The sequence below is a fragment of the Canis aureus genome, chromosome 23 (genome assembly GCF_053574225.1).
Source record: "Canis aureus isolate CA01 chromosome 23, VMU_Caureus_v.1.0, whole genome shotgun sequence".
NCBI classification, from domain to species: Eukaryota; Metazoa; Chordata; class Mammalia; order Carnivora; family Canidae; genus Canis; species Canis aureus.
The window spans coordinates 47,441,122-47,455,068 of record NC_135633.1 but is presented as its reverse complement, the minus strand read 5'-3'; the positions used below and the strand labels follow the sequence as shown (position 1 = coordinate 47,455,068).

Genomic DNA, 13,947 nt, shown 5'->3' with positions numbered 1-13,947 from the left:
CCTAAGCCTTTTCTCAGTCTCTTGTTTTTTTCTTTTTTCCTCAGCTTCAACTTGTCTTCTATGTTGCTCACTCTTTCTTCCACCTCATTAACCCTAGCAGTTAGGACACCCAGTTTGGATTGCATATCATTTAATCTATTTTTAATTTCACCCTGATTAGATGTCAATTCTGCACTAATGAAGTCCCTAGAGTGCTTTATGCTTTTTTCCAAGCCACCAATAGCTTTATAATTGTACTTCTGAATTGACTTTCTGACATTGTACTGAAGTCCATATTCTGTAACTCTGTGACAGAGATTACTGTTCCTGTTTCTTTCTTTTGTGGTAAATTCTTCCTTCTAGTTATTTTGTCCAGTGCAGAGTGGCTATATGAGCGGGCTGAGTCAAAAATATCAAACAAGACCTAAGAAAATACATCCTAGGTGATTCTAAAGAGTTCAGAGGCCAGAAAATGAAAAAGATCAGCACAAAATGAAACAAGAGGACCACTAAAGTGATAAACAGATTTTATAAGAAAGTAGTAAATAATAAAAGGCCAAAAGTCTTAAAGAAGGAAAAAAAAGAAAAAAAGAAAAAAAATGCAAGAGGAAAATGATAAAAAAAGAGAAAAGGAGGGGCAGACTGGGGGATGGTGGTAGTGAAGAAGTGGTAGTGGAATGTAGTCTACCTGAGGGGTCCTAGAGGGTGATCTTGGTTCTGAGTGTATTTTGTTCTGTGTGTTAGAAGATGCTCAAGACAAAATTTATATAAACCTGCAATACTTATAGAAAGCCCCAACACTGCCCACAAAAACATAAATGAGATAAAAGAGAAGGGCAGAATGGGAAGGAAGAGAGAATATAATCTCACAGAATGAATCAACACGGTATTCCACTTGGTTCTGGGTGCATGCTGGTCATGTTTTAGGTATTAACTTCTGACATTGTAGTACAAAATGAGGCAGAGAAAATAAAACAAAACAAAAAAACACAAAACAAAAACTTCAATCTCATATATCTCCCCAAATTAAATTGACTACATTGAAGGGAATTCAGAAGTGGAAAATACCTCTAAGACATCTAATTGTAGAAATATGAAAGTCAGGAAGGAAAAAAGCTTAAAAATGAAGAATTGGCAAAATATTGAAAAGGTGGAAAGGAAAAAATATTGGAAATATTTAGTTTGATATAAAAATGAGTTGTAGTGGAAAAAAGAAAAGAAAAGAAAGTACCCTCTAGTTCTATGTACTATTTTCTCTCGGTCCTGGAGCTTTCCAAAATTGTTTGGTAAATAAATTTGCTCTTCCCTTGTTCTTACAGCTGGTCTTCTGAGGGAGGGGTCTGGTGCCCTGATTCTCAGGTGTGTGTGTACCCAGGCAGAGGTACACTGACTGGCTTCTTCCAATGCCCCGGAGGGCTGCAGTGCTCCAGCCTTTTACCGATATTGGACTGCAGTTTGTGGATGTGCTTTCCCCAGGCCACCCCTCCTCTAATAGTGACTTGGGGAATCTTGAGGTTTCACTGCCCTTCCTGCCATTCTGCCCAATTTCCCCTCTAAGCACTTTTCCATCCAGGAAAACTCCAGTGCAGATTTTTAAAGTTCCCACTTCTCCAGGGCTGGGCTTTCCTGTCCTCAGGCTCTCACCATTCTGCTTTAGGCTGGCTACTTGTGGTGCCCCTTCCCCACTTTATTCTTTTTTATTTATTTATTTTCTGCCTTTCTACCTCTACCTAGAAGGGAAAACTTTTCTCTCTGTAGCATTCCGGTTGTTCTCTCTTTAAATCTCAGATCAAATTCTTAGGTTTTCAGGATGTTTTGAAAGTTATCCAGGTAAGTTGGTGGGGCCCGGTGAGTTGAGGACCCTACTCTTCCATCCTCTTGCCCCTCCTCGCTTTCTCCATTTTATACTATTTCTCCCCAAAACCCTTTGCATTTACATATCTATGCTAACTAACCCACATGCTGTTCTTTCTTTTCACTTTTTAAACTAACTTTACACTTCTGTCAAGATTTCTAAATTATAGATTCCATGATGTAAAGGACAACATTTGTCTTCCTGGTAGTTTTCATGTCAGAGTCTACCAGAACTTGTTTTTAATAAATAAGTGAATAAGTGAACTTTAGTATGATCTCTTTCAAAAGTCTTCTCTAATACCTCTTCTTTGTGTTGGCATTTGAACACATCTTTACCATAACCCATGACATTGTACATTCATATTTATTTATTTCATTGACTACATTTTGAGACGAGTGAATAGGTTAGAAATGTTAAGGAAACATTTCTAAAAACAAAAAGTGAAGGAAGAGGATAACCAGGATTTATCGTAATGTTTATGGCACCTAGTTCAGAAGCCATAGAAACAATTCCCTCTTTTCCTCTTCAAAACCAATACTATTTTAAAATATTAACCTCTGAAAATGTAACTATTCATCCTACACTTGCAACCCTGCTGAGAGTGAAGTCTTCATAGGAAAAGTGCTTCTGCTGTAAACAGAATGTCTTCAGATGCTGGGCACAAATGAATCATAGTGAGTTTAAGTAGTGATTCTTGATCCCTGATGCACAATCACCTAACTCACGTTTTATTTGATCAGAATGATCTGGCACTGGTGTTTTTTAAGACTTCTCCCACCCAAGTAATTTTAGTATATATTAGGGTTGATAACCACTAAGTTTGAAGGACAGACTGATTAGAGCAAATTGCAACAAAGACGTCATATCCAAGATATTCATTTTCTCTTCCTGAGTTTTCTGATTCTGAATGTTCTTAACCAGCAAAGAGAGAAACAATTTTCATCTCATAGTTAAAGGATTAACTTAATGATTGTTAACAGCTAGTGTTTATTCTCTGCATTGAGCAACTTACAAGTATTTTCTCACTTATCCTGAAAATAATGTGATTATGTATTATAATCCTCATTTTGCAGATGAGAAAAATGAGTTTTAGGAAAGTTAAGTAACTTTTCTATGCAATACATCAGGGAGTTAGGAGCATAGCCATATTCACTTGACTACAAAGCTCATGCTGGTAACTACTGCTTCTCTTTCCAGAAACACAATATGAATTCTTTCATTCATCCAGGGAGTAGAAGAAGACAATGCTACTTTTTTCTTTTGCTTAAAGACCACTTATGTTAAAAGAAAATTATAGCTTTCTCCACCATAAAATTCAGTATTATGCAATTAGTAGTGAATGATACAACATTCCTTTCCTATGGCTTTCTGCATTAGCATATCTATATGTGAGGTTTCTCAGACTTCCTACTTACTTCCCAAGCTCCCACCTCCAACAGAGGTGACCTCAAGACAAATTCAAAGATTAATGATCTGCTTACTTTCTTCAGTTCTTTTCTCCTGATCATGTAATAGAAGTTAATTTGCAAGAGTCTCCTTGACATCCTTAATATCTGTATGGTTTTTAAACTGTCAGTAGGACTCAACTGAGGATACTGATTCAGGAGGATATCAACTGGAAAATGTTTCCCATTGTCTAATTTCTCTATCTGAATATCATGTACCGGGGATCCCTGGGTGGCTCAGTGGTTTAGCACCTGCCTTTGGCCCAGGGTGTGATCCTGGAGACCTGGGATCGAGTCCCGTGTCGGGCTCCCTGCATGGAGCCTGCTTCTCCCTCTGCCTGTGTCTCTGCTTCTCTGTGTGTGTGTGTGTGTCTCTCATGAATAAATAAATACAATCTAAAAAAAAATGAATATAATGTACCTGATATCCTATATAACACATACTCAACACCAAAGAATTTCTTTATTCAAAACTACTGCAGGCAGGAAGAGTAATAATACTGCCTGATCTTGTGATGAATCCTGTGAAGTTTTTGGTTGATCCTAGTTCCATTTGGAAAATTATCCTTGCTTGCCAATTAAATATATTCAAACAAAATATAGCTGAGAGCTTTCTTATTTTTTACATAGCCCTGAAAATACCAGATGGACCAACTCTCTGCAGGGCCATTATCTCATTGAAGACTTGGATATATCCTAGCTTATATTTAACAACTGGTCAAATAAATAGTGCAAGGTCCATCTTAAACACAAAAATATAAAGTGAATAGGCAAAACTAGCACACTAGTAGCTACAGCACACAACTAGACCAGTTAGACTGAAGGACAAGCACTGACCTATAAGGGACCTGATAACATCACCAATAATATTAAGTTGCCAAGAAAAAGAGATGTAAAAATAAAATATATAGCTGGAAGAAAGACTTCAGTAAGAAATTTGAAATGGGAGCTGAAGCCAATAAGTGACGTAGCAAAACAAAGTCAGTGAAATTCTCGTGTAAGAAAAGTGTTTTTCTAAAATTATAAGGCTTTGGTTTTGCTTAACTATGGAGACGTAGTTATGATCATCAAAAGTATCTTTATCTTTAGGACAACTGTAGATCTCTTCCCATCTCTCCTAGCAAGTGTGGAGTGCCAAGGAGATGACAAATGCCTAATCTGTTGGCAGGAGAGAAAGGGAAAGTTTTGTATATTGTCAAGTTTCCTTCAAATCAAAAGCACTTCACCCAGTAAGCATAAAATCACATAACCCATTTTCTCTTATTGACTATTTTAAATCTTTGATTATTCATATGCTAGTAAGAACTAGTTTGACTAAAAATATATGATTATGATTATCTTCATCTAATTCCTAAGGTAATGTTAAAAAATGGGAAGAGGAAGAAATGTGAATATGAGGCGCTGCCACCCTAGGTAAAACCATACAATTCATTGCAATAATCTCCTGAAGATATCCTAGTTTTTATTCTATGTGATAGCCTTACCTCCATGCAGTGGCTAAATCATGCCAACTCTCTCTCTCTTAAAAAAAAAAAAAAAAAAAGTCTACAGCTTTCCATATTCCTTGAATTCAATCAAAACATTTACTTTAGAATATAAAGCCCTATAGGACTTGTTCAACTACTCCACCTTCAAAACTGCTCAGGCAATAAACAGACACCAGTTTGTGTTTAAGTATATCCTACATTGCCTGTACTTTGTGCTTCCAGCCTAAGTGAAATTCTTCAAATGGCTTTCACTAAATTGCAGAGTTTCTATACCTTAGCAAGCATCCACCAAGAGAACATGTTTTCAATGTCTTTTTCAGATATGCAACCTTGATCTCTACAAACTCTTCTATTTGCTTGAGAGAGATACACAACAGCCAAAGAACATGCTCTCTAGGCTTTTGACTCTCTTCCAGGACTCCCCCATTTGTACTTTCTTTGTATAGAAACTGAAAGATATTGGTCTGAAAGCTCAAAAGAACATTTTGGTCATTTCTTAGTAAAAGAAGCATCAGGCATCTCTATTCATGGTTTAGGATGTCAGTCAATAGAAAACTCTTATTCAACATCCTTCATTAGTAGCAAAATAGCTATAGAGTCTTACTTATCTTAGAGAGGCAGCACAGTATTATGGTTGGCCAGAAAATGTAGTCCACTCAAATGATATATTAATCTCTGCAAGTTCATAGACATGAAGCAATTTTCCTTAAATCACAATTCATTTGTGTCACGGAAGATAAGACTTGAGTTTAAAATCTGGCTCTTCCATTTACAAGGTAGGTGACCTTAGGAAAGTTCTTTACCTTTGCAAAGACCATTTTTCACAAATATGAATTGGAGATCTGATACAACTTCAAAAGGGTTTTGTGAAGATGATAAAATGCTACCAGTCTTATGAAGTTTCTGGCCCCTGCATATTGATAAAAATGTGCAGGTTTTGAATGCTTATTATAAACAAGACACAGATCTCAAGATTTTATGTTAGTAAATAAACTTAGAAAATTTACATAATGGGAAGTCACTTGAACCTTCAGTTTTACATATACACAAATAGTACCCTCTGGAGTGGAAGAGATTCATTTGCAAAACCACACAGGAAGACCTTATTGACATTTTATTTCTAAACTTTATTTAGGGCTACAATTCTACCCTGACAAGTAAGAATTAATTCTGTTTAAAATAAGCACTCTTGATGAAAAAGCTTAACAGCAATACTTTCCAGCAACCACTAAGTTAACCCTATAAACAAGCTCATGAGGAAAGTTCTTATTTTTAAATCTACTTTACAGATTGCATACATTTTAAGCTCAGAGTGACTCCTTTTAAAGACTTGCAGCTTCTAGATGGAGGACACCAGACATAAGCTCATGCCTTCTCATTCTAAATCCCTATCATTTTGGAATATTTTGTGAAAACACTAATGTAAGCTATCTCTTCATTATTATCCATTTCAACAATGAAATTTGTCAGGCTATCTAAAAGCTCCCATCTTTGGGGTTTTCATGATAGTAACCTGCTCATTGATCAAATCCAGAATGAAAGAAACTGTTGGCTGTAACTCAGTCCTTGTTTTTTCTTACCAGCAGCACAGGGCTGCCATCTACCAGTAATAAGGGAATTTGCAGTTCTAGTTTAACAACAGAGAAGAAAAAAGAAATGCTTTTCAATACTTTGCTTTCATATTAAATTTCTGAATTCCTAAAATGTTTGAAATTTTGAAACTATCAACAAACACAAATATTTTCAATTTCAAAAGAATTAGCCTATAGGACATTCCTACCTAAACCAGGGCCTAAAAATTTGATAGCAAAGCCTGTTTTCTGTAAGATCATAAAGAAGTTTACTTTGGCAAGTTCATAAATGATGGGAAAACTAAAAAGACAAGGTTTCTGAAAGAAGTATCCAAATACTGAATACATTAAGCAGAGACTGTTCTAGATGAACTAGATGGCAATCCAGTACACTCTAAGTAAAATGTCCTTGGAGACAGCCTGAGTAGATGTTCAAGTAAGTCTATGTACTTCTAATATTAACAGGTAGTATCTACACTGTGTTTATTATAAGTGCCATGCTCAGTTTTAAATGTTTTATGTATATTAATTCATTTAATCTCAATGAAAATACTGTGGAAGTAGTTAAAATTCTTACCATCTTAGTAATGGTTACCTTCATGTATTCAGCTTGATTGGACCACCAATGTTTACTTAAACATCATTTCTTACTGTGTTTGTGAAGGTGTTTCTAGAAAGGATTAACATTTCAATTGGTGAAGTGAGTAAAGCACATGGTCCTCCCCAAGGTAGGTGGGGATCATCCAATGTATTGAGGTCCTGAATAGACCAAAAAGGTGGAAGAAGGATGAATCTGCTGTCTTCCTGACTGTTGAGCTGACACATGGTTTTTTCCTTCCCTTGGTTCTCCTAGTATTTAGGTCTTCAGACTCAGACTAATATCTACAGCCTTGGTTCTCCAGCTCTCAAGCCTTCAAAGCACACCACTGGCTTGCATGGTCTATAGCTTGCAGACAGCAGATCATGGGACTTTTCAGCCTCCAAAATCATGTGAGTCAATTCTTTATAATAAATCTTATCTAGATTTAGGTAGATGATCTAGATTTAGATAGATGATAAGTAGATAATAGAAACAGAGATAGACACAGACAATAGACATATATGGATACCCAGTTGTTTCTTTGGAGAACCCTAATATACATCTCTATCATAAATAAAGGAAGCAGATATGATAAATGCATGTAGTTTTCTAAGAGCCAATTTTCAAATCATGTCCATGGATGGTGTCCTGCCTTTCTAATTCCTAAACATTTAAGATGAGAAGAGAAGAAAGTGATCAGAGAGATGGTATCTAGATCCTCCAAGGAGACTGCAAAGTAGAGTAATATTTGAACAACATTGATGAGGGTAATAGAAGATGTGAAATCTATTCCTGTATCTCTCATAGTTTATGATTTTTGGAAAATTAATTTACTTCTCTGGGACTTACTTCTTTATTACTAACATGAAACAAGGTAGTAAATAATAATTAAATATCCACTCTCTAAATCTAAAGTGGTGGTTACAGGATTATGTGTCTCAGATGATGAAAGGAGATGAATGTGATATAGATTCATTGCAAATTGGTGTGTTTCATCACAAGGGATTATCCTTCCAGACTCAGCCCTCCATCATATCCTTTATGGATTTTAAGTTTGCACATATCCATGAAATGTAAAATAAGGTTCTATGAGAAATTGTCTAAACATCCTGTCCTATTATAACCCAGGAGAGTTCCCACTGGGTGTGACAAAAGCCCTTCTGTGTTCCCTGAAAACAGAACTGCAAAATCCTTGTTTTATTCTATATGACCTGGAACATTGTAAGACCGACAAATGAGAAATAGAGTGCAAGGAAGTAAAGTGAATGAAATCCAGTGGTGAGAGAAGAAAGCTTCTCTGATATGGTATCGAATCCAGGTTTTTGTCATTTGTTTTGTTTTGCTTTTGGCCTATATAAATGATACAAAAATAATTCAAGTAAATTAGGAAATCAAAGTGTTGGTAAGATGTTAATCTCTTCCAGATAAATTGTCTTCTTAGTCTCTACTTCCATACACAAGTGTTAGTAGTGTTCTCATATCTTTCTCCTAAAAGCAACAAACAGCAAAGCTTTACATCTTTAACCTACAAATAAAGTCTGTGTTGTTGGGGTGGGGGTGGTGGAAATCAAATCAAGGCCCTGTGGGCAAAGAAGTAAATCATCAATCTTTCTTGTCACTGCAGTGGGTACGATCCCTATAAACTGCTTGATTAGCCTTTTGGCACCAATATGTCTGAAGTCCCATCATTATGATTAATTTGTTTTTCATCAGTGTTTCTACAAGTAAGTCCAAATCTTGAGCAATAAGAGGTTAAAAAATCCAATAAAATATTATAAAATGACTTTAGGAAAAAAATTCACTGAGATATCAAAGTGTTGATGAAACAGTCCCAAATCTGCCTAGTCTAAATTAGATTACAAACAAACCTTCTGATTTTAATTTGTTTTTCTACAAGGGCAGTGCAAATGTCAAAAGTGTGTGTTTAAAGGGCATCATAAATATTCAATGCTTGTCATTTATAGTTCTCAATACGAATTTTATTAATTTGCATTTTATATAAATATATACAAATAAAACTAACAGTCAAAAGACAAATATCAATAATAACTTAAGAAATACTACAGTTAAAATATGAAGACCCAAATCTTTGAAGCCAAATAATTCTTTCAAGGTCGGTTAAGGCTTATCATATTTCTTTCTGATACAAGAGGTCAGGTACCCTTGTGCAGTTCCATGAAGTTTGGTAGAAACTAAACTGATCTTGAAACTTAATGGATTGGCTCTCTTCAGGCTGCATGTCATACAGGACATTCAATAAGGGTACAGTCTTCTTGTTGAGGATAACAAATGGTGACTTTGGAACTATATTGTATTGCCCCTGCAAGGTCACAGCTATCAAGGGAATGTGGCAAATGCAGCATTCACCTGTTCCCCTTCTCAAACAGCCTTCCTCTGTTTTGTTTTCTAAAGTAAAGTCTGGAAATTGATACCAAGGAGGAAAGGGAGACAGAAGTAGGCTTGATGTCACTGACTGATGTTGCTATTATGTGCCTGTCATAAAATATGCACATGAGATAAAATTGGGAATTAAACACAGAGACTGAATCCTTCATCCAGGTGAAACATACAAAGGAACTTATTTATAGTGTTAATATGATAGTAGCTATAGTCATATGGTTGTGCAGATGAAAGAGAAATTAATTTTGCTGGTGGAGTGTCAGGAAGGCCTCACAAAGGAGTGGACATTTGAGCAAGACTGAAACATTAGTAGGACTATGGATGCCAGAAAAAATTGTGGTGCTAAAAAAATCTCAAGAAGAGAAAATGCCATAGAAGTAAGAAAGTCCATGGCATATTGTGGGATGACAATTAGTCCTGTGTTTGAGAATATAGGGAAAAGGGGGGACAGGGTCAAGAATGCTAAAATGTGTGATGCGAAGGTGGGAGGACCATATCAATATGTTTAAAATGTATCCTGTGGCCAATAAGGGATTCACTAAACTTTCATGTTCTAGTGTCTCTCGGGTTTATACAGAGCTAGAAAAATGTTTGCCCCCCTTATTTCCTGTCATAATTTATTCTTTTAGAAATCATTAGTTGAAGAAATACTCTGGACATGTGCAGAGAGAAAAAGCCATGCAGGGGCACCTGGGTGGTATGGTCAGTTAAGGCTCCGATTCTTGGTTTCCATTCAGGTCATGATGTCAGGATTGTAAGATCAAGCCTCTCGTCTATCTCAGCACTCAGAGTGGAATCTGCTTAAGACCCTCTCCCCCTCTAAAAATAAATATATAAAATCTTAAAACTTTGAAAAGAAAAATCCATGCAGTTGCTTTTCCCAAGAAGGTTAAGGTCTACTGGGAAAAGCAAGACTTATAGGAATGAAAAGTTAGGCATAATGCAAGGTAGTTTATAAATTTCAAATAAGACACAAAGGCAAATCCAGTTTGACTCCTGTGATTTCCACATCTCAACTCCTCTGGTATTAGTAAGTATACGGTAGGATCCAGGGGGCAATAGGAGATATAAAATGGTTAGTAAAGCTAAGAAGGTTCCTATAAAGTAGATTCTCATTTCGACCTCACCTGTACTTCACAGGTAAACATACTTCTAAAATTAATGAACACTTGTCAATTATTATGATCCACTTACATAAAATCCTGATAGAAGTATAGGTATTTATATACAATGTCCACTTTAGAAGAATGCTCTTGATGACAAATGTAAATCAAACTGTCTTACTTCTCTTCCTTTCAGTGAGTCATTTAATCACTGACCAATGTTCATGGATACTCAACCCTTCAGCTCCTGTCCTGTCTATTGTTGTTTTCTTCTTCCTTACCTCCTTCCTACTCCCTCTTCCTTAGGCTTTAAATTCTTATTTTAACTTGAGTCTGTAGGATTTCTTCTTTCCTAAGTGAATCTCAAGATCCAGTCATTTGTTTTCCAATCCATCCATCCCTCATTTCCTCTTTCCCTGGGCTTTCCTTTGTCCATTAGGAGAAGAATGAAGTTATTCTTTATACTTTCTAGAAGCATAATTTTTTTGTTTTTATTCCCTTTAAAAGCAGCAGCCTCAGAGTAACAATTTTTACATGCAATCCTCAAAGGGGAAAAAAAAGCTAAGGGAATATTGATGTGCAGGTCTAATTCCAAGAGACCCCGAACTCCATAATAGGATCTATAAACATAGAGTCAGAAGATCAGTGAATATTCTGAAGCCATCAGAGGTCTATAACCAGCTAACCTGGCAATGATGAGCAGACCCAGGATTTGGGTTCATGGAAAGGCCAGGTTGTATATTATTGTTAAATTATAGTTGGAATAATGCTAAAAATTTTATCAACTGTCTATATTATCTTATGCCTTAATGCATATTATATTTCTACTCTGAAATGACTTATATTAATGATTTTGTACATTTTACTATAGATTTACTAAAATGTCAACAAAAATTTGCCTTTTGAGAAATTCAAGTTGCCTTTCAACAAACTCAAGAAAATTTATATTAAAATTAATTCTGTACAATTATTCCTTTGAAATTTGTTATCAGATGAGGAGTAAACAACCATAATGGAGTCATGAAGGGTCATTAGGTATCCAGTTCATAAAGTTTCAGAATGTCTGAACCAAATTTTCAAACTTTCAGAGTATACATATAAACATGTATGCATTTGTAACCAAGACAAGCAAATGTGACAAATTCAACCTTGTTGAAGGCTATGTGGTCATTTATTTTAATGTTCTTTCAGCCTTCTGTTAGTTTTGATTTTTTTATTAAAAAAAAGAGAAAGGAAGAATGAAGGGAGGGATGGAGACAATGTGCCCTGCATGTCCACCACTGCAGACTCCAAGATTAGCTGGATCTGTTGAAATCTTGCCCTGGCAAATTTCAGTCTATTCCATGGTAGTAGGCTGCAGCACCTGTCTCAGGAGCCAACAGGCAGCTATAGAACAGGAAGGATGGTTAAGAAGTTTAACAACCATAAATGCTGTTTAAAGATTGGCAAAGGGTGAAGAGTGAAGATGCTCACAGTGGCTGCAGAGGGGAAAAAAAACAGCAATGTGATGGAACATTTCTTTATATTCAAAGCTTGCAAAGCTGCCTCCTCTTCCAGAGTAACTGCAGAGATCTGTGTTTTTCAAATACACAAGATGCAAAGGACAAGAATCATGCTCCAATTTCTACAAAGCTTATAGGAAAGTTGCTTTCAATAGCATGGCAGATCACCTCTTCAATACAGACTTACATGCTTTTCAAATCGAAAGATTTTTTGATATTCCTGTGCATAATTTGCAGTATTTATCATCTGCAGAATACTAGAATAGAATATTGCAGAATGGAGGAACTAACATGTTTTCCCCTAATGGAGGTATAACCAAATGGCTATTTAATTGCAGACTGACTAAAGTAATAAGAGAAAAATAATGAAATAGAAGGGATGACTTTGGTTAGTGATATTGTTAAATTTCTTAGTTGTTTTTATTTTTAGATGTATGATAAAGTACTTAGAAATGAGGTGTCACGATGTCCAAAAATTGTTGCAAAGGATTAGGAATAAAAATAATAAGTAAAATGTCAAAATACTTGTTTTTAAATATAGAATTCTAAATCTAAAATTCATGAGTTTAAGTATTTAATTTTTAAATCTAGTTGGTGGATATACACATGTTCATTTTCGTGTCTTTTCATATTTTCTTCATGTTCGAAAAATGGTATGCTAATATTCTAAAAGAACAAAAATAACTTGCCACCCATATAATTCATGAATACATAAAAACTGACTTAATTTGTAGTTCAATTTATCTATATTTATTTGTTTTAATTTTCAACACAATTTTCAATGATTCTTGTGCTGCTAAACTATTTGTTAATCTCTGATTTGATCAAGAGCTGAAGTATTTTTATTTGTTTCTACAGTCTTTTGGGTTATTCTGTTCCCTGGTGGTTCTTAAAACCAGCTCTTCCTATAAAGATTCCCCCCTGCTGCTATTTAAACTGATTTTTATGTTACTCCAAATTAAATCCATTCTTTCTAGTCTATCAATTTTCCAACTTGAATCAGCACCCTTGAAGATTCCCATCTGCTATCTATTGTGAAGCCAGTTTTTAAATCTGTCTTTTTGTCCTCCCTAGCCTGGCCTCCTCAGGTGCTTTGGAAGCTCCATTCACAGACTTTCCAGGTACTCATCTCTGCCTGCCAGGGATGTCTGGGCTATTCTCTGCAGAACCCCATACCAGGCATCCTTCCATGGATTTACTACCAGACTTAAATATTCAAATTCCAAAGAGCTCCCAAGCCATGATTAAAGTTAGCTCCCAAAAGAAATCTGTAAAGTCCATAGGATATAGATATTAAGAGACTACAGTAAAAGGATATGAGTGTACTAATTAAAAAAATCCCTGGGTTAAGAATCAAGAGAATTGGAATCTAACTGTGGTCTGAACCTTGGCCAAGCCCCTAAAAATGATGTCCCTAAACTATAGATAAGAGAAATGGAATACATAGAATCAGTGGTCCAACTTGATTTTTAAATAATTTTATTGTTTAGTATTAATAAAATTAATTTTTATATTATTATAATACATTTAGAAGTTGGGTATCTAGGAAGGAAATACTCATAATATCACCTAGAATTGCCTACTTTAAGTTATTCTTGTGTTTCCTCCTAACTTTGTGTGTGCACATATGTATATATTTGTTTCTGTATATGGGCACATAGACATAAACTTAGATTTATTAGAAAAATAAAATATTTTAGGCATGATGATATTTTATAATTTTTCTGTGTCATTAAATACCATTTGGGAACTTATCTTTTAGTTACCATACTATATAACATGGATAGGTCATAATGTATACTCATCAGCTTTAATAATTTACATTTGTAGACTAAACAGCGTGCTATAGAAATACCTTCATACATATGAAATTGTTTCCTACTTCATGGACTATAGATTTTGTCAAAGCAAGTTTAATATGTATTTCAGGATTCCATTATTTCTTAGACAAAACAAAGAAAAGATTCTTTTCTGGAAGTGTCTTGTTTTGAAGAGATAATATTTTGGTCATCCTCACTAGAGCCT

At 35.3% G+C, this 13,947-nt stretch overlaps 1 long non-coding RNA gene across 1 annotated transcript in view; it reads left to right on the top strand.

Annotated features, from left to right (window-relative positions):
- Window positions 1–13,947, top strand: part of LOC144295515 (uncharacterized) — a 94,795-nt gene that overhangs the window by 74,907 nt on the left and 5,941 nt on the right. Inside the window, exon 2 of the long non-coding RNA XR_013362644.1 lies at window positions 7,191–7,327. This is a non-coding gene — a long non-coding RNA (uncharacterized LOC144295515). The remainder of the gene's footprint in view (window positions 1–7,190; window positions 7,328–13,947) is intronic.